Genomic DNA, 19,267 nt, shown 5'->3' on the forward strand with positions numbered 1-19,267 from the left:
ATGTTGAAAAACTCTTTTTTTTTTAAAAAGACTTTCAGTCTTGCAAAAAAGCTAGGAAAAAAGAAAACCTAAGTACATGGGATTGAATGTGTGAAGTCTGAAAAGATATACAAATATATCTTTGGGTGTGAATAAGTTAATGTGGCGCTCCCTCTTTAAATTGTGATCCTGACATCTTGACTCTCCCCTTTTTCTGTTGATGTCTATGAGGAGGTAAGTGTCTTTTTGAGTAGAAGAAGTAGAAACCGTTTTTTTCCATTTACAAGTTTCAGTATTTTAATATATTGCTGTGCCGTATAATTTGTGGAGGGGCACGCTGTATTCCCAAAACGACTGTTAACTGGCCGTTTACTGTTTTGATGTTTTTAAATTGTTGTTTTCACTGTGGGAGCGGCCCAGTGGGCGACTGGTTAGTGCAGTGGCCGCACAGTGCAGAGGTGCAGGGTACGATTCCCTGCTCTGGCCTTCCCGTGTGGAGTTTACATGTTCTCCATGTGCCTACGTGGGTTTTCTCTGGGTACTCCGGTTTCCTCCCACATTCCAAAAACATGCATGGTACCCTGATTGAACACTCAAAATTGTCCCTCGGTGTGAGTGTGAGCACGGGTGGTTGTTTGTCCATGTGTGCCCTGCGATTGGCTGGCAACCGGTTCAGGGTGTACTTCGCCTAATACCTGAGAGACAGCTGGGATAGGCTCCAGCACGCCCCGGCGACCCTTGTCAGGATAAAGTGGATCAGAAAATGGATGGATGGATGTTTTAACTGTCTTTGTTATTATATGTCTGATTTTACTCCGTGTATGGCATGTTGTATGCAGTGATGGTAGTTTTTAAAGTGTTCAAAAATAAAGCTGAGTTCAGTGAGAAATATTAAACACAAGCTTTCTGCTACTTAAATTTAGACTGATGTTTCAGATTTCAGTTATTATTTTACCTTTATTTTAGAATGGTTGTTGTATGCGTTCTCTCTTGGACAAACCAGAAGCTGAACTTTCGAGTCCAATTCATTTTTGTGGTCTGCATTGTGCAGAGTGTAGTGTTCACCATGTTCACTCTCGATAGCATCTGACAAAATAAACGTGGTTGTACATTTTAATCATATTCGAATCAGTTGTACAGCTGCAATGCAGAGAGAGATTCTGACCCATTGTGACCACCTGTCACTTGTTTTTTTTACCTTTCTACAAAATCTTGCACTCCCAAGCGACAATCCATGTCTCCTGTTTCTTGTATGTCTGACCCTCCATTGTCCTGTTATTGTGCAGGTTTGCGAGCAGGCTGCACAGGGAGAGGATGTAAGCAGGACAAAGAGGAGGGAGTTACAAAAGTGCACTGTGGAGAAATTCGTTTGGAAAAGACAGTGCTGTGTGTGTGTGTGTGTGTGTGTGTACGGAATTTTGTTCTGAGAATTTTGTTACCGGGATTTTTGTGTGAAGGTGGACACACACACACACACAAATACTTTCTCTCTCTCTCTCTCTCTCTCTTTCTCTCACACACACATACACACACGCACGCACACACACACACACACACACACACACACACACACACACACGATCTGTGGGTTTAACTGGGCTTGACAGCGACCAAAATAGGTCACAGGGGGAAGTTAGGACATGTTTCTCACACATTATAAGTTGTTTTAGCCGAACTGACTTTGCATGTCGCAGGATTTTTCGGGGAAAAGTCCTAAACCCTATATCCTGGAGTGTGAAACCACCACCTCCCACCTGCCACCCCCACCCCGTAAAGTAACCACAAGCATCCCTTCAATTTACAACAAAAGAATTACCATTTAAGATATGGATCTTATCAGCTTTTTAATGACTTAAAATTAGTTTTATTGTTGGTAAGAGCAAAAAACATCGTATTAAAAGTCACAGCTAAATGCAATCATAAAAATAAATTTGTATATTTGTCCACTATGTACAAATATATACCGGTAATATACTGTAGGTGTAGATGTTAGGATCCGGAATCATTCGGATAGGAGTGGATCCCACAAACAAATACAATACAATACAATACATGCTGATTTATATAGCGCTTTCACAACAGCGGCAGCTGTAACAAAACGCTGAAGAAAACAGTTAACATAAAGTAAAATAATAAACACAACACATAACACAAACATAAAGTAACGAACAAAGACAATTAAGTTAAAGGTCTTTTCACAAAAAATGGTTCATTTACAAAAAGTGCATGACAGGCAATGTACAAATTTGGTCGCTGTTACTCAGAGCCAGGAAAAACCGAAATGAACAAAAAGTGCTTGCAAATGGTGGCAAGGAGAAATAAATCACATGAATCGCTTGTCATAAAAAGAAAAGTAAATCCAATCATAAGAAAACATAAATGAGCATGATGTGAGCCTAAAGTGAGAATAATTTGAGAGCCACGGTCACGCGTTAACTAAAATATTCAGTTAAGAGTAACTATGTGCATTGATTAAATCGGAGCACCCAATTTTGATACCTGGGAGATAAAACCAACGCAATGGAAACGACAATCTGTCATAGGGTTTCAACTTTTTCTGCAATTCTGTGCCATGCCCAGTCCAAAATATGGCATCAAACTCAAATTGGGCGTATTTCCCCGTTAGTGTGAGAGCAAAAATCCATTAAACCGGGATACAGAAGATGAGGAGTGTGTCCGAGCAGTTGAAGTTGCTGGATTTTGGCTCCAGTCTCGTGTGAAGCGTGAGATGGAATTATACCAGTTTTCATATGTGCTGCCAAAGCTAGCACTGGAATTATACCGCTTCAGTCAAATGCAAAAGGATTGTTATACTGTATCAGAGTGGTAAAGTTGCGCAATGACCACACAAATGTACAAGTTTCTCTGGAATGAAACTTGTTGGTACCACAATGGTCCTTATATTTTGAAGCAGAAACCCCATTTAGGTTTTATTTCCAGGCTCTTTTTTGTCTGTCAAAAAACCAAGCACAATTCGGGGCCGGGAAGTCGACTTTACACTGTGCAAACTTTTCTCTAATGAAGCTTGATGGTATGTACCTGTGTGGTCATTAGATTTTGAAGTGGAGACCCCATTTTGATTTCATTTCCAGGCTTTTTGTGTGCGTTAAAAAAGCCAAACAAGATTCTGGACCGGGAAGTCTATTGTACAAATTTACCCCTTTGATCATTGACAGTTTGTGTTTCAGCACAGATTTCAGTGACGAGTAACAATGTTCGTTGATTTGATCAGAGAACAGCAGTACAATTTCACCTCAGGATTGTGGTGAGGAGACTCAGACAGCAGACCCCTTTCTCCTGGTGGACTGTGCAGAGAGAGCAATTGCCAATTGCATGTAGCGCTGATCTCGAATACCGTCGGTGCCGTCCGTCACGCGTCAGAACCATAGTGACACCTTGACCGTTAGGTGTATCGCCGAAAGGCTATTCTTTCTCACAGCTGACAGCTATCATAGCTCATATTTCTCTTCAAATCGTACAAATCTTTCGCCTTTTACTAAAGATTTCCGTGGAGAGAGACAGAATGAGAAAAGATCCATTTTTGCTGTGCTCTGTTTTGTCAGAGCATCTTTCAGTGTTCATGATAAACTTGCCATTATTCCAATTTACGGTTTCAAAAGTGTGCAAGTTTCTCTGGAATGAAACTTGATGGTACCTCCATGGTCGTTAGATTTTGAAGCAGAAACCCCTTTTTGATTTTATTTCCAGGCTTTTTTGTGTCTGTCAAAAAACCAAGCACAATTCTGGGCCGGGAAGTCGACTTTACACCTTTACCCCTTGATCATAGACAGTTTGTGTTTAAAAACAGATTTCAGTGAAGAGTAACAATGTCCGTTGATACGATCAGAGAACAGGAGCATACCCGGGAGGGAGAAATTGAAGACGAGAAGTTGCTGGATTTCGGCTACAGTCTTGTGTGAACCGAGGGTGGGAATTACAACGCCACCATATCAATCTCACTTCAGTACAGTATTCTGCTGATAGCAGACCTGTTTGTCCTGGTGGACTATGTAGAGAGAGCTATTGCCAACTCTGCAATGGAGCGCTGATCTCGAATACCGTTGGTGCCGTCCATCGTGCGTCAGACTCATAGTGACACCTTGACCGTCAGGTGTATCAGCGAAAGGCTAATATTCCCCACAGCTGACATCTATCATAGATCATGTTTCTCTTCAACTCGTACAAATCTTTCGCCTTTTACTAAAGATTTCCGTGGAGAGAGACAGAATGAGAAAAAACAATTTTTGCTGTGCTCTGCTTTGTCAGAGCATCTTTCAGTGTTCAAGATAAATTTGCCATTATTCCAATTTACGGTTTCAAAAGTATGTAAGTGTAAGCTTTTGTTAAATTGTTAATTATTATCATTTTATATTTAAGCATTATATTCTTTTATGTTAGTTACCTTAATTATACTCTGTTTAATACGTCCTGAAATATTCTTATGTTGCTTACATGTGATTGGGGAAGAAAAGCAGGAAGGTGGGTCGTTACCGGAAGGGGGAGTGTTCGTTGGGGAGTGAGGAGGCAGCCGTTAAAAAAAATAAAAAATAAAAAAGAAAGCTGTGTTCAAACGAAGTCGTCCTCTCCTTTTTGCCCATTCTAAACGTAGAGCAATCCATCTAAAACCTACGAACCCCTCAACTTACATTGGTGGCAGCGGTGTTGGTATGTTTTGTGTGGCTTTTTGACTCTTTTTCTACGATTTTTTCGTGCTAATTGTCATATTGCTAGCCACATGGATTTTGCGCTCTACCGAATGGCTGCTGCTAATCGCTAATTTGGATGAGATTTTGAGGCTTCCTGCAGTTTGAATTTTTCCTACCTTCTTCTTGGCCATTGTTTCCATCATTATCCACAGTTTTTGAGCTCGCTATGTCCAATACTGAGACTTCCGTTAGTCAACCCCCTGAAGTGGCTCATTCCACTGCTGCTTCTATGGCTGCTGCGAATATTACTCAGCTAGGCCGCCTCAACATTGATTTACCACCAGCTTTTAAGGGAGATGGGACCGTGTCTTTTACTAGCTGGTCTCGGCGTTTTGAGGTGTCGATGCAAGCCATGTATGACCGACCAACCACTGAAATGTCATCTGTACTGGCTTCAGTTTTACCGACAAAATTAGCTGAGGCTGCATTTCTGTACTGGGATAGCCTTTCCCCCGCAGTCAAGGAGGACTACGGGGCTGTCAAGAAGAGGCTCCAGGATGTTTTTGGTCCTAACCTGTCCCTGCCATTTTTCCAAACCCATATAAATGCCCGCCCCCGCAAGCCTGGTGAGAGCTTAGAAGTGTACAGTGCTGACGTCACCCGCCTCGTTATGGAAGCCTTCCCTGACTACGGCCGCGTAGCACAGGAAGGGGAGAAGTTTCGCCGCTTCGTGGCTGGTTTGGATCCTGCCCTGCAAGCAAAGATCCACGAGATGGGAGCAGGTGACCTTGACGAGGCCCTCGTTGTTGCTGGGCGCTGTGAAAGAGCACGTGCGGCACTGAACCTTCATGCTTCATACCCACCTATGCAGACTATGGACCAGGTGTCAGTGACATGTTCTGATACTGCTTCTGTTGAGCTTCTAGAAGCAATGGAACAACTGACAGTTAAAGTGAGTGGCCTACAGAGTGACGTCCACCAGCTACAGGAGAAGGACACCTACCGCAGCCAGCGCTTTGACCACTGGGCCAATCGATCTTCTGCATCTGGTGATCCCCTCGGTGGTGCACGCCGCCGTTCTCCATCCGACCATTGTGGTCCACACCAGTCCAGAAACTGCTACTCACCTGACAGATGCTACGGTCGAAGTCCAAAGTTCTATCGCAGGCACCGTCCAGACTCTCCTGAGTTCCGGCGCAGCAGACATGACTGGATCCCTGATGATGTCCAGCATCGCCGCCATTCTCCACGCAGACCTGACTGGGACTCCTCTGTGCATGAACGCCAGCGACGGCATTCCCCAAGCAGACGCAGCTGGGACTCTCAGGGGGATGCCCAGCGCTATCGTTCTGCAGATAGTACATCGCAAGGTGACTGCGGTGACTACCAGTCCAAGTCCGATCGGCCATACAGGAAACACTACAGCTCGCCGTCTCGGAGGGAGAGGGATGGGGACCTACCAGCCAGACGCAGTGTTCACTTCCAGTCTCCTGAGAGGCGAGTGCCATCCGGCACTTCCCGATCGACGCAACAGGGAAACGCCCACTAGCTGATGTTGAGGGGCAGACCTCAGCTTGTGAAATAGCGCCCCCTGCCGACAACCTGGAACCTGACAATCAAGACAATAACAAGTATATTCACTCGGAAACTGTGTCCCCCAACATCCTTTCCATTGTGGAAGGCATTGAAGTATCTGCTCTCCTCGACACTGGGTCCACCATTTCTATCATCAGTGAGGATTTCAGAGTATCACATCCAGCACTGAAGAAGCGCCCAATGAAGACATCCTTCACTTTGGCTCGCTCTGTCAATGGTCAATGCTTGGACACACTGGGGATTTTATCATTAGGCATCCGCTTAGGAAGAGAACTGTTGCAGCACGACTTCCAGGTCATCAGAGGAGCTCATCATTCCGTGATCTTAGGATGGGACTTCCTGAATCAGCACCATGCCCTGCTAGATGTCAGCAAAGGCCAGCTGATACTCTGGGACATGAATCTCCCTCTACTCCCTAAGAACCACGAAGTAGCTGCCTGCTGCAACGTCTCCGTGATGTCACCTGCCTGCATTCCTGCCCGGAGTGAAACCATCATCACCGCATGTGTCGCGGGTGCGACGGCCGCATCTCCAGTACCAACCGACTATGTTGGAGTCCTAATGCCCAACCCTTCATCTGAAGTTGTCGTGGCCCATACTCTCAGCGAAGTACAGAATGGAATGACTGTTGTTCGTGTTCTAAACACGACCGAAGAACACATCGAGCTGCATGTCGGTCAACACCTTGGTGAGTTTCATTCCATCTCATCTATTGACACTGTAGCTGTAGAAGAGTCACGCGGTGCTGCTTCGCATGTTTCTGATAAGACTGCTCCTCCTGTTGAGATAGATGAAACCTGTCTGACCCCAACCCAAGCTCAGTCACTGAAAGCCTTACTGTCTAAGTACTCCGTCGTGTTCAGCAAACACCAAGACGACCAAGGTAGAACAGGTATCATCAAGCATCGCATTCGCACAGGTGATGCATCACCAATCAAGCAGAGAGCGTACCGGGTGACACCAGACCAGCGACAGGAAATCCAGCGCCAAGTCGACAAGCTTCTGAAAGCAGACGTCATCGAAGAGAGCTACAGTCCTTGGGCCGCGCCTGTCGTTCTGGTCCGCAAGAAGAATGGATCTTGGCGTTTCTGTTTAGATTATAGAAAACTTAACGCTGTAACCATCAAAGATTCACATCCTCTGCCAAGAGTGGACGATGCCTTGGATGCGCTGTCAGGTTCCGCTTGGTTTTCCACCATGGACCTCCAGCACGGATACTGGCAGGTGGAAATGAAAGAGGAGGATCGCGAGAAGACCGCTTTCACGACAGGGAGTGGACTCTATCACTTTAAAGTGATGCCAATGGGATTGACCAACGCCCCAGCGACGTTTCAAAGGCTGATGGAGATGGTTCTCCGTGGCCTCCCATGGCAGACATGCCTCGTCTATTTGGATGATGTCTTGATCTTTAGCCAATCCTTTGAAGAACATCTCCAGCACTTGGAAGAGGTCTTCTGCAGATTCCAGTGTAGCGGCTTGAAGTTAAACCCTGCCAAATGCTACCTTGCCAAGGACAATGTACTCTTTCTTGGGCACATCGTCTCAAAGGACGGTGTAAAGCCGGACCCCAAGAACGTACAAAGTGTGAAAGATTGGCCCACTCCTCACACTCCAACTGAAGTGAGAGCCTTTCTCGGACTTTGTTCCTATTACAGAAAGTTCATTAAGAATTTTGCACATCATGCAGTACCCTTGCATGGACTGACAGAGAAGAATACACCATTCCGGTGGACACCAGCTTGTGAAGAAGCATTCGCTTATTTGAAACAAGCTCTATCACGTCCTCCTGTAATGGCCTTGCCAAACTTCGCCCAGCCGTTTCAACTATACACAGATGCCTCCTGCTCTGCCATTGGGGCAGTGTTAGCTCAGAAGCGTGATGAGAGGGAAGTGGTCGTTGCCTATGCCAGCCATGTCCTCACCAAAGCAGAGAGGAAATGGTCGACATATGACAGAGAGCTGTGGGCGATCGTCTGGTCTGTCAGACATTTTCGGCATTATCTCTACAAGCAACCTTTTGTCATCATTACAGATCACAAACCCCTCTTGGGCCTGAGAAGAATCCCCATCGACAGCGACAGGACTGGTCGGCGTGCACGTTGGGCCCTGGAATTAGATCCATTTGAGTGGACTGTGATCCACAGAGAAGGATATCGGCATCAGAATGCAGACTCATTGTCGAGGCGCCCAGAGGTAACAAGTCCACCTGCCACCACTGAAAACCCTTCTGTCGTCCCGCTGCCTTTTCATGTCGTCACAAAACCCAGCTATGTGTGCACCGCCGATCTTCAACTGGAACCAGAACCAATACCCCATCAGCCGGTTCCAAACCAGTCCGAAGGATGCCCCTCATCGACTTTCCAGCTTTCCACCAGTGGATTGGAGCTGCAGGAGAAGCAACAGCAGGACCCGATCCTGGCGGAGGTCATCAGATGGAAGACCAAAGGCTACAAACCCCCACTCTGGAGGATGAAAAACAGACCCGCTGCAGAGAAGTCACTCTGGCGTGAATACAGAAGGCTCACCTTTCACAATAAGCTGCTCTGTAGGAAAGTTCATAACCGAACATCCAAGTCAGCAGTCTATCAGGTTATCATACCTCAAGAGTTGCAGGAAGACGTCTTCAAGCTGCTCCATGGTAATCAGGTGGCAGGCCATTTGTCAGCGGAGAAGGTTCTGCAACGTGCTCAGGTATTGTGTTACTGGCCATTCATGTCCCGGGATATTTGTCAGTTGTGCAAGAAGTGTGTGCCGTGTGATGCTCGACGCAATCCTGTCCCACATCAGAGAGCACCCATGAAGACAGTGACTGCAACCTCACCATTCCAGAAAGTGGCAGCTGACATCTTGGAATTAATTGCCAGTCACCAGCCGTGGCAACCGGTATGTGCTGGTGGTTCAAGATTACTTTTCTAAATATGTCAACCTCTACGCCATTCCAGATCAAAGGTCAACAACTGTGGCCAAATGCATTTTTGAGAACTTCATCAGAGAGCATGGAATCCCGGAGAGTCTTCACACGGACCAAGGACGGCAGTTCGAGTCGGACCTAGTCAAACATCTTTGTGGTCTACTAGGAGTGAAGAAGACAAGGACCAGCCCATATCATCCACAATGTGACGGTATGGTGGAACGATTTAACCGGACACTCATCGACCAATTAGCTAAGACTCTTCACCAGCAGTCTGGAGAGTGGGACGACTGCCTCAATCAGGTGGCCTTGGCCTATAACACCAGCCCTCACTCCTCTACGGGATACACCCCCTTTTTCCTGACCCATGGTCGAGAGGCGCGGATGCCTGTTAATGCCCTGTTCCCCGCTGATGTGCCGTTTCCAAACTCCACCCCCGGCACTTCAGCTGACTATGCAGTACAACTGACCCGAAAGCTGCAATCTGCCTTCAGGTCTGCTACTGTGAACAGGGATCAAGCTCACGTGCGACAGAAACATCACTATGACCAACTTGTCCATCACACTCCTTACACCCCAGGGGATTATGTGTGGTTGAGTGACCCTACAGCTTCACATCAAAAGCTGTCTCCACACTGGAAGGGACCTTTTGTGGTTCTGAAGTGTCTTGGATCGACTGAAGAGGAATCTGGCGTGACCTACAAGATCAAGTATCTGTTGGATCCACCTGATAAAGTCCAAACAGTCCACTACAACCGATTGCGTCCTTATTACCCTGATGTAAAGACCGTGCCTTTGGATGCTTCATCAGCACCTGTGGGTCACACACCTCATCCACCCCTGGCCCTATCAGCGTTATCAGGTGCTCTACCTTTCCAGCCCTCCAGATCTTCAGTGACCCTGAGGAGATGCCTGCCTGGCCCTTTATCACCTTGTCTGGCCCCATTGGAAAGGCCTCAGCCGACTGATACAGACTTGCCTGTTCCCTCATCTGTGGACCAGAGGCCTACCGTTCTGCCTGCAGCACTGGGTTCAAACACCGGTTCCTCTTCACGGCCAGGCCACCGCCAAGTTAAACTTCCTTCGCGTTTCAAAGACTTTGTTCTGATGTGATTGTATGTTTCTGATGCCTTTTTGTTTTACCCCCCCCCCCCCCCCTGTGCAATGTTAGTTTGTTGTAACCTGAATTCTACATTAAGTGATCAAAGTAGAAATGAGGGCATTTCTCTGGTGAGAGGGGGAAGAATGTAAGCTTTTGTTAAATTGTTAATTATTATCATTTTATATTTAAGCATTATATTCTTTTATGTTAGTTACCTTAATTATACTCTGTTTAATACGTCCTGAAATATTCTTATGTTGCTTACATGTGATTGGGGAAGAAAAGCAGGAAGGTGGGTCGTTACCGGAAGGGGGAGTGTTCGTTGGGGAGTGAGGAGGCAGCCGTTAAAAAAAATAAAAAATAAAAAAGAAAGAGCTGTGTTCAAACGAAGTCGTCCTCTCCTTTTTGCCCATTCTAAACGTAGAGCAATCCATCTAAAACCTACGAACCCCTCAACTTACACAAGTATCTCTGGAATGAAACTTGATGGTACCTCGTACCTCCATGGTCGTTAGATTTTGAAGCAGAAACCCCTTTTAGATTTTATTTCCAGGCTCTTTTTGTGTCTGTCAAAAAACCAAGCACCATTCTGGGCCGGGAAGTCGACTTTACACCTTTACCCCTTGATCATAGACAGTTTGTGTTTAAGCACAGATTTCAGTGAAGAGTAACAATGTTCGTTGATACGATCAGAGAACAGGAGCGTACCCGGGAGGGAGAAATTGAAGACGAGAAGTTGCTGGATTTTGGCTACAGTCTTGTGTGAACCGAGGGCGGGAATTACAACGCCACCATATCAATCTCACTTCAGTACAGTATTCTGCTGATAGCAGACCTGTTTGTCCTGGTGGACTATGTAGAGAGAGCTATTGCCAACTCTGCAATGGAGCGCTGATCTCGAATACCGTTGGTGCCGTCCATCGTGCGTCAGACTCATAGTGACACCTTGACCGTCAGGTGTATCAGCGAAAGGCTAATATTCCCCACAGCTGACATCTATCATAGATCATGTTTCTCTTCAAATCGTACAAATCTTTCGCCTTTTACTAAAGATTTCCGTGGAGAGATACAGAATGAGAAAAAAACAATTTTTGCTGTGCTCTGTTTTGTCAGAGCACCTTTCAGTGTTCAAGATAAATTTGCCATTATTCCAATTTACGCTTTCAAAAGTGTGCAAGTTTCTATGGAATGAAACTTGTTGCTACCACCATGGTCCTTATATTTTGAAGCAGAAACTCCATTTAGGTTTTATTTCCAGGCTCTTTTTTGTCTGTCAAAAAACCAAGCACAATTCGGGGCCGGGAAGTCGACTTTACACTGTGCAAACTTTTCTCTAATGAAGCTTGATGGTACGTACCTGTGTGGTCATTAGATTTTGAAGTGGAGACCCCATTTTGATTTCATTTCCAGGCTTTTTGTGTGCGTTAAAAAAGCCAAACAATATTCTGGACCGGGAAGTCTATTGTACAAATTTACCCCTTTGATCATTGACAGTTTGTGTTTCAGCACAGATTTCAGTGACGAGTAACAACGTTCGTTGATTTGATCAGAGAACAGCAGTACAATTTCACCTCAGGATTGTGGTGAGGAGACTCAGACAGCAGACCCCTTTCTCCTGGTGGACTGTGCAGAGAGAGCAATTGCCAATTGCATGTAGCGCTGATCTCGAATACCGTCGGTGCCGTCCGTCACGCGTCAGAACCATAGTGACACCTTGACCGTTAGGTGTATCGCCGAAAGACTATTCTTTCTCACAGCTGACATCTATCATAGCTCATATTTCTCTTCAAATCGTACAAATCTTTCGCCTTTTACTAAAGATTTCCGTGGAGAGAGACAGAATGAGAAAAGACCAATTTTTGCTGTGCTCTGTTTTGTCAGAGCATCTTTCAGTGTTCAAGATAAATTTGCCATTATTCCAATTTACGGTTTCAAAAGTGTGCAAGTATCTCTGGAATGAAACTTGATGGTACCTCCATGGTCGTTAGATTTTGAAGCAGAAACCCCTTTTAGATTTTATTTCCAGGCTCTTTTCGTGTCTGTCAAAAAACCAAGCACCATTCTGGGCCAGGAAGTCAACTTTACACCTTTACCCCTTGATCATAGACAGTTTGTGTTTAAGCACAGATTTCAGTGAAGAGTAACAATGTTCGTTGATACGATCAGAGAACAGGAGCGTACCCGGGAGGGAGAAATTGAAGACGAGAAGTTGCTGGATTTTGGCTACAGTCTTGTGTGAACCGAGGGCGGGAATTACAACGCCACCATATCAATCTCACTTCAGTACAGTATTCTGCTGATAGCAGACCTGTTTGTCCTGGTGGACTATGTAGAGAGAGCTATTGCCAACTCTGCAATGGAGCGCTGATCTCGAATACCGTTGGTGCCGTCCATCGTGCGTCAGACTCATAGTGACACCTTGACCGTCAGGTGTATCAGCGAAAGGCTAATATTCCCCACAGCTGACATCTATCATAGATCATGTTTCTCTTCAAATCGTACAAATCTTTCGCCTTTTCCTAAAGATTTCCGTGGAGAGATACAGAATGAGAAAAGACCAATTTTTGCTGTGCTCTGTTTTGTCAGAGCACCTTTCAGTGTTCAAGATAAATTTGCCATTATTCCAATTTACGCTTTCAAAAGTGTGCAAGTTTCTATGGAATGAAACTTGTTGCTACCACCATGGTCCTTATCTTTTGAAGCAGAAACTCCATTTAGGTTTTATTTCCAGGCTCTTTTTTGTCTGTCAAAAAACCAAGCACGATTCGGGGCCGGGAAGTCGACTTTACACTGTGCAAACTTTTCTCTAATGAAGCTTGATGGTACGTACCTGTGTGGTCATTAGATTTTGAAGTGGAGACCCCATTTTGATTTCATTTCCAGGCTTTTTGTGTGCGTTAAAAAAGCCAAACAAGATTCTGGACCGGGAAGTCTATTGTACAAATTTACCCCTTTGATCATTGACAGTTTGTGTTTCAGCACAGATTTCAGTGACGAGTAACAACGTTCGTTGATTTGATCAGAGAACAGCAGTACAATTTCACCTCAGGATTGTGGTGAGGAGACTCAGACAGCAGACCCCTTTCTCCTGGTGGACTGTGCAGAGAGAGCAATTGCCAATTGCATGTAGCGCTGATCTCGAATACCGTCGGTGCCGTCCGTCACGCGTCAGAACCATAGTGACACCTTGACCGTTAGGTGTATCGCCGAAAGGCTATTCTTTCTCACAGCTGACAGCTATCATAGCTCATATTTCTCTTCAAATCGTACAAATCTTTCGCCTTTTACTAAAGATTTCCGTGGAGAGAGACAGAATGAGAAAAGACCAATTTTTGCTGTGCTCTGTTTTGTCAGAGCATCTTTCAGTGTTCAAGATAAATTTGCCCTTATTCCAATTTACGGTTTCAAAAGTGTGCAAGTATCTCTGGAATGAAACTTGATGGTACCTCCATGGTCGTTAGATTTTGAAGCAGAAACCCCTTTTAGATTTTATTTCTAGGCTCTTTTTGTGTCTGTCAAAAAACCAAGCACCATTCTGGGCCGGGAAGTCGACTTTACACCTTTACCCCTTGATCATAGACAGTTTGTGTTTAAGCACAGATTTCAGTGAAGAGTAACAATGTTCGTTGATACGATCAGAGAACAGGAGCGTACCCGGGAGGGAGAAATTGAAGACGAGAAGTTGCTGGATTTTGGCTACAGTCTTGTGTGAACCGAGGGTGGGAATTACAACGCCACCATATCAATCTCACTTCAGTACAGTATTCTGCTGATAGCAGACCTGTTTGTCCTGGTGGACTATGTAGAGAGAGCTATTGCCAACTCTGCAATGGAGCGCTGATCTCGAATACCGTTGGTGCCGTCCATCGTGCGTCAGACTCATAGTGACACCTTGACCGTCAGGTGTATCAGCGAAAGGCTAATATTCCCCACAGCTGACATCTATCATAGATCATGTTTCTCTTCAAATTGTACAAATCTTTCGCCTTTTACTAAAGATTTCCGTGGAGAGTTACAGAATGACAAAAAAACAATTTTTGCTGTGCTCTGTTTTGTCAGAGCACCTTTCAGTGTTCAAGATAAATTTGCCATTATTCCAATTTACGGTTTCAAAAGTGTGCAAGTTTCTATGGAATGAAACTTGTTGCCACCACCATGGTCCTTATATTTTGAAGTAGAAACTCCATTTAGGTTTTATTTCCAGGCTCTTTTTTGTCTGTCAAAAAAACAAGCACAATTCGGGGCCGGGAAGTCGACTTTACACTGTGCAAACTTTTCTCTAATGAAGCTTGATGGTACGTACCTGTGTGGTCATTAGATTTTGAAGTGGAGACCCCATTTTGATTTCATTTCCAGGCTTTTTGTGTGCGTTAAAAAAGCCAAACAAGATTCTGGACCGGGAAGTCAATTGTACAAATTTACCCCTTTGATCATTGACAGTTTGTGTTTCAGCACAGATTTCAGTGAAGAGTAACAACGTTCGTTGATTTGATCAGAGAACAGCAGTACAATTTCACCTCAGGATTGTGGTGAGGAGACTCAGACAGCAGACCCCTTTCTCCTGGTGGACTGTGCAGAGAGAGCAATTGCCAATTGCATGTAGCGCTGATCTCGAATACCGTCGGTGCCGTCCGTCACGCGTCAGAACCATAGTGACACCTTGACCGTTAGGTGTATCGCCGAAAGGCTATTCTTTCTCACAGCTGACAGCTATCATAGCTCATATTTCTCTTCAAATCGTACAAATCTTTCGCCTTTTACTAAAGATTTCCGTGGAGAGAGACAGAATGAGAAAAGACCAATTTTTGCTGTGCTCTGTTTTGTCAGAGCATCTTTCAGTGTTCAAGATAAATTTGCCATTATTCCAATTTACGGTTTCAAAGGTGTGCAAGTATCTCTGGAATGAAACTTGATGGTACCTCGTACCTCCATGGCCGTTAGATTTTGAAGCAGAAACCCCTTTTAGATTTTATTTCCAGGCTCTTTTTGTGTCTGTCAAAAAACCAAGCACCATTCTGGCCCGGGAAGTCGACTTTACACCTTTAACCCTTGATCATAGACAGTTTGTGTTTAAGCACAGATTTCAGTGAAGAGTAACAATGTTCGTTGATACGATCAGAGAACAGGAGCGTACCCGGGAGGGAGAAATTGAAGACGAGACGTTGCTGGATTTCGGCTACAGTCTTGTGTGAACCGAGGGTGGGAATTACAACGCCACCATATCAATCTCACTTCAGTACAGTATTCTGCTGATAGCAGACCTGTTTGTCCTGGTGGACTATGTAGAGAGAGCTATTGCCAACTCTGCAATGGAGCGCTGATCTCGAATACCGTTGGTGCCCTCCATCGTGCGTCAGACTCATAGTGACACCTTGACCGTCAGGTGTATCAGCGAAAGGCTAATATTCCCCACAGCTGACATCTATCATAGATCATGTTTCTCTTCAAATCGTATAAATCTTTCGCCTTTTACTAAAGATTTCCGTGGAGAGAGACAGAATGAGAAAAAAACAATTTTTGCTGTGCTCTGTTTTGTCAGAGCACCTTTCAGTGTTCAAGATAAATTTGCCATTATTCCAATTTACGCTTTCAAAAGTGTGCAAGTTTCTATGGAATGAAACTTGTTGCTACCACCATGGTCCTTATCTTTTGAAGCAGAAACTCCATTTAGGTTTTATTTCCAGGCTCTTTTTTGTCTGTCAAAAAACCAAGCACAATTCGGGGCCGGGAAGTCGACTTTACACTGTGCAAACTTTTCTCTAATGAAGCTTGATGGTACGTACCTGTGTGGTCATTAGATTTTGAAGTGGAGACCCCATTTTGATTTCATTTCCAGGCTTTTTGTGTGCGTTAAAAAAGCCAAACAAGATTCTGGACCGGGAAGTCAATTGTACAAATTTACCCCTTTGATCATTGACAGTTTGTGTTTCAGCACAGATTTCAGTGAAGAGTAACAACGTTCGTTGATTTGATCAGAGAACAGCAGTACAATTTCACCTCAGGATTGTGGTGAGGAGACTCAGACAGCAGACCCCTTTCTCCTGGTGGACTGTGCAGAGAGAGCAATTGCCAATTGCATGTAGCGCTGATCTCGAATACCGTCGGTGCCGTCCGTCACGCGTCAGAACCATAGTGACACCTTGACCGTTAGGTGTATCGCCGAAAGGCTATTCTTTCTCACAGCTGACAGCTATCATAGCTCATATTTCTCTTCAAATCGTACAAATCTTTCGCCTTTTACTAAAGATTTCCGTGGAGAGAGACAGAATGAGAAAAGACCAATTTTTGCTGTGCTCTGTTTTGTCAGAGCATCTTTCAGTGTTCAAGATAAATTTGCCATTATTCCAATTTACGGTTTCAAAGGTGTGCAAGTATCTCTGGAATGAAACTTGATGGTACCTCGTACCTCCATGGCCGTTAGATTTTGAAGCAGAAACCCCTTTTAGATTTTATTTCCAGGCTCTTTTTGTGTCTGTCAAAAAACCAAGCACCATTCTGGCCCGGGAAGTCGACTTTACACCTTTAACCCTTGATCATAGACAGTTTGTGTTTAAGCACAGATTTCAGTGAAGAGTAACAATGTTCGTTGATACGATCAGAGAACAGGAGCGTACCCGGGAGGGAGAAATTGAAGACGAGACGTTGCTGGATTTCGGCTACAGTCTTGTGTGAACCGAGGGTGGGAATTACAACGCCACCATATCAATCTCACTTCAGTACAGTATTCTGCTGATAGCAGACCTGTTTGTCCTGGTGGACTATGTAGAGAGAGCTATTGCCAACTCTGCAATGGAGCGCTGATCTCGAATACCGTTGGTGCCCTCCATCGTGCGTCAGACTCATAGTGACACCTTGACCGTCAGGTGTATCAGCGAAAGGCTAATATTCCCCACAGCTGACATCTATCATAGATCATGTTTCTCTTCAAATCGTACAAATCTTTCGCCTTTTACTAAAGATTTCCGTGGAGAGAGACAGAATGAGAAAAAAACAATTTTTGCTGTGCTCTGTTTTGTCAGAGCACCTTTCAGTGTTCAAGATAAATTTGCCATTATTCCAATTTACGCTTTCAAAAGTGTGCAAGTTTCTATGGAATGAAACTTGTTGCTACCACCATGGTCCTTATCTTTTGAAGCAGAAACTCCATTTAGGTTTTATTTCCAGGCTCTTTTTTGTCTGTCAAAAAACCAAGCACAATTCGGGGCCGGGAAGTCGACTTTACACTGTGCAAACTTTTCTCTAATGAAGCTTGATGGTACGTACCTGTGTGGTCATTAGATTTTGAAGTGGAGACCCCATTTTGATTTCATTTCCAGGCTTTTTGTGTGCGTTAAAAAAGCCAAACAAGATTCTGGACCGGGAAGTCTATTGTACAAATTTACCCCTTTGATCATTGACAGTTTGTGTTTCAGCACAGATTTCAGTGACGAGTAACAACGTTCGTTGATTTGATCAGAGAACAGCAGTACAATTTCACCTCAGGATTGTGGTGAGGAGACTCAGACAGCAGACCCCTTTCTCCTGGTGGACTGTGCAGAGAGAGCAATTGCCAATTGCATGTAGCGCTGATCTCGAATACCGTCGGTGCCGTCCGTCACGCGTCAGAACCATAGTGACACCTTGACCGTTAGGTGTATCGCCGAAAGGCTATTCTTTCTCACAGCTGACAGCTATCATAGCTCATATTTCTCTTCAAATCGTACAAATCTTTCGCCTTTTACTAAAGATTTCCGTGGAGAGAGACAGAATGAGAAAAGACCAATTTTTGCTGTGCTCTGTTTTGTCAGAGCATCTTTCAGTGTTCAAGATAAATTTGCCCTTATTCCAATTTACGGTTTCAAAAGTGTGCAAGTATCTCTGGAATGAAACTTGATGGTACCTCCATGGTCGTTAGATTTTGAAGCAGAAACCCCTTTTGGATTTTATTTCTAGGCTCTTTTTGTGTCTGTCAAAAAACCAAGCACCATTCTGGGCCGGGAAGTCGACTTTACACCTTTACCCCTTGATCATAGACAGTTTGTGTTTAAGCACAGATTTCAGTGAAGAGTAACAATGTTCGTTGATACGATCAGAGAACAGGAGCGTACCCGGGAGGGAGAAATTGAAGACGAGAAGTTGCTGGATTTTGGCTACAGTCTTGTGTGAACCGAGGGTGGGAATTACAACGCCACCATATCAATCTCACTTCAGTACAGTATTCTGCTGATAGCAGACCTGTTTGTCCTGGTGGACTATGTAGAGAGAGCTATTGCCAACTCTGCAATGGAGCGCTGATCTCGAATACCGTTGGTGCCGTCCATCGTGCGTCAGACTCATAGTGACACCTTGACCGTCAGGTGTATCAGCGAAAGGCTAATATTCCCCACAGCTGACATCTATCATAGATCATGTTTCTCTTCAAATCGTACAAATCTTTCGCCTTTTACTAAAGATTTCCGTGGAGAGTTACAGAATGACAAAAAAACAATTTTTGCTGTGCTCTGTTTTGTCAGAGCACCTTTCAGTGTTCAAGATAAATTTGCCATTATTCCAATTTACGGTTTCAAAAGTGTGCAAGTTTCTATGGAATGAAACTTGTTGCCACCACCATGGTCCTTATATTTTGAAGTAGAAACTCCATTTAGGTTTTATTTCCAGGCTCTTTTTTGTCTGTCAAAAAAACAAGCACAATTCGGGGCCGGGAAGTCGACTTTACACTGTGCAAACTTTTCTCTAATGAAGCTTGATGGTACGTACCTGTGTGGTCATTAGATTTTGAAGTGGAGACCCCATTTTGATTTCATTTCCAGGCTTTTTGTGTGCGTTAAAAAAGCCAAACAAGATTCTGGACCGGGAAGTCAATTGTACAAATTTACCCCTTTGATCATTGACAGTTTGTGTTTCAGCACAGATTTCAGTGAAGAGTAACAACGTTCGTTGATTTGATCAGAGAACAGCAGTACAATTTCACCTCAGGATTGTGGTGAGGAGACTCGGACAGCAGACCCCTTTCTCCTGGTGGACTGTGCAGAGAGAGCAATTGCCAATTGCATG

General features: G+C 44.6%; 13 non-coding genes across 13 annotated transcripts; all 13 read left to right on the plus strand.

The window, feature by feature from the left end:
• Positions 1-3,432: 3,432 nt before the first annotated feature.
• Positions 3,433-3,546, plus strand: LOC147208752 (U5 spliceosomal RNA). Its single transcript, XR_015100362.1, has one exon. It is a non-coding gene; the product is annotated as a U5 spliceosomal RNA (small nuclear RNA).
• A 591-nt stretch (positions 3,547-4,137) lies between these two features.
• Positions 4,138-4,249, plus strand: LOC147208753 (U5 spliceosomal RNA). The gene has a single exon (XR_015100336.1). It is a non-coding gene; the product is annotated as a U5 spliceosomal RNA (small nuclear RNA).
• A 6,989-nt stretch (positions 4,250-11,238) lies between these two features.
• LOC147208754 (U5 spliceosomal RNA) lies at positions 11,239-11,351 on the plus strand. Its single transcript, XR_015100356.1, has one exon. It is a non-coding gene; the product is annotated as a U5 spliceosomal RNA (small nuclear RNA).
• A 654-nt stretch (positions 11,352-12,005) lies between these two features.
• On the plus strand, positions 12,006-12,119 carry LOC147208755 (U5 spliceosomal RNA). The gene has a single exon (XR_015100343.1). It is a non-coding gene; the product is annotated as a U5 spliceosomal RNA (small nuclear RNA).
• Positions 12,120-12,711: 592 nt separating this feature from the next.
• On the plus strand, positions 12,712-12,824 carry LOC147208756 (U5 spliceosomal RNA). The gene has a single exon (XR_015100363.1). It is a non-coding gene; the product is annotated as a U5 spliceosomal RNA (small nuclear RNA).
• A 654-nt stretch (positions 12,825-13,478) lies between these two features.
• LOC147208757 (U5 spliceosomal RNA) lies at positions 13,479-13,592 on the plus strand. The gene has a single exon (XR_015100345.1). It is a non-coding gene; the product is annotated as a U5 spliceosomal RNA (small nuclear RNA).
• Positions 13,593-14,184: 592 nt separating this feature from the next.
• LOC147208758 (U5 spliceosomal RNA) lies at positions 14,185-14,297 on the plus strand. The gene has a single exon (XR_015100361.1). It is a non-coding gene; the product is annotated as a U5 spliceosomal RNA (small nuclear RNA).
• A 654-nt stretch (positions 14,298-14,951) lies between these two features.
• LOC147208759 (U5 spliceosomal RNA) lies at positions 14,952-15,065 on the plus strand. Its single transcript, XR_015100346.1, has one exon. It is a non-coding gene; the product is annotated as a U5 spliceosomal RNA (small nuclear RNA).
• Positions 15,066-15,664: 599 nt separating this feature from the next.
• LOC147208760 (U5 spliceosomal RNA) lies at positions 15,665-15,777 on the plus strand. Its single transcript, XR_015100337.1, has one exon. It is a non-coding gene; the product is annotated as a U5 spliceosomal RNA (small nuclear RNA).
• Positions 15,778-16,431: 654 nt separating this feature from the next.
• On the plus strand, positions 16,432-16,545 carry LOC147208761 (U5 spliceosomal RNA). Its single transcript, XR_015100347.1, has one exon. It is a non-coding gene; the product is annotated as a U5 spliceosomal RNA (small nuclear RNA).
• A 599-nt stretch (positions 16,546-17,144) lies between these two features.
• On the plus strand, positions 17,145-17,257 carry LOC147208762 (U5 spliceosomal RNA). The gene has a single exon (XR_015100338.1). It is a non-coding gene; the product is annotated as a U5 spliceosomal RNA (small nuclear RNA).
• A 654-nt stretch (positions 17,258-17,911) lies between these two features.
• LOC147208763 (U5 spliceosomal RNA) lies at positions 17,912-18,025 on the plus strand. The gene has a single exon (XR_015100348.1). It is a non-coding gene; the product is annotated as a U5 spliceosomal RNA (small nuclear RNA).
• A 592-nt stretch (positions 18,026-18,617) lies between these two features.
• LOC147208764 (U5 spliceosomal RNA) lies at positions 18,618-18,730 on the plus strand. The gene has a single exon (XR_015100357.1). It is a non-coding gene; the product is annotated as a U5 spliceosomal RNA (small nuclear RNA).
• The last annotated feature ends 537 nt before the right edge of the window (positions 18,731-19,267 follow it).

The sequence above is a fragment of the Hippocampus guttulatus genome, chromosome 2 (assembly GCF_054856545.1).
Source record: "Hippocampus guttulatus isolate MCC_2025c chromosome 2, RoL_Hgut_1.0, whole genome shotgun sequence".
NCBI classification, from domain to species: Eukaryota; Metazoa; Chordata; class Actinopteri; order Syngnathiformes; family Syngnathidae; genus Hippocampus; species Hippocampus guttulatus.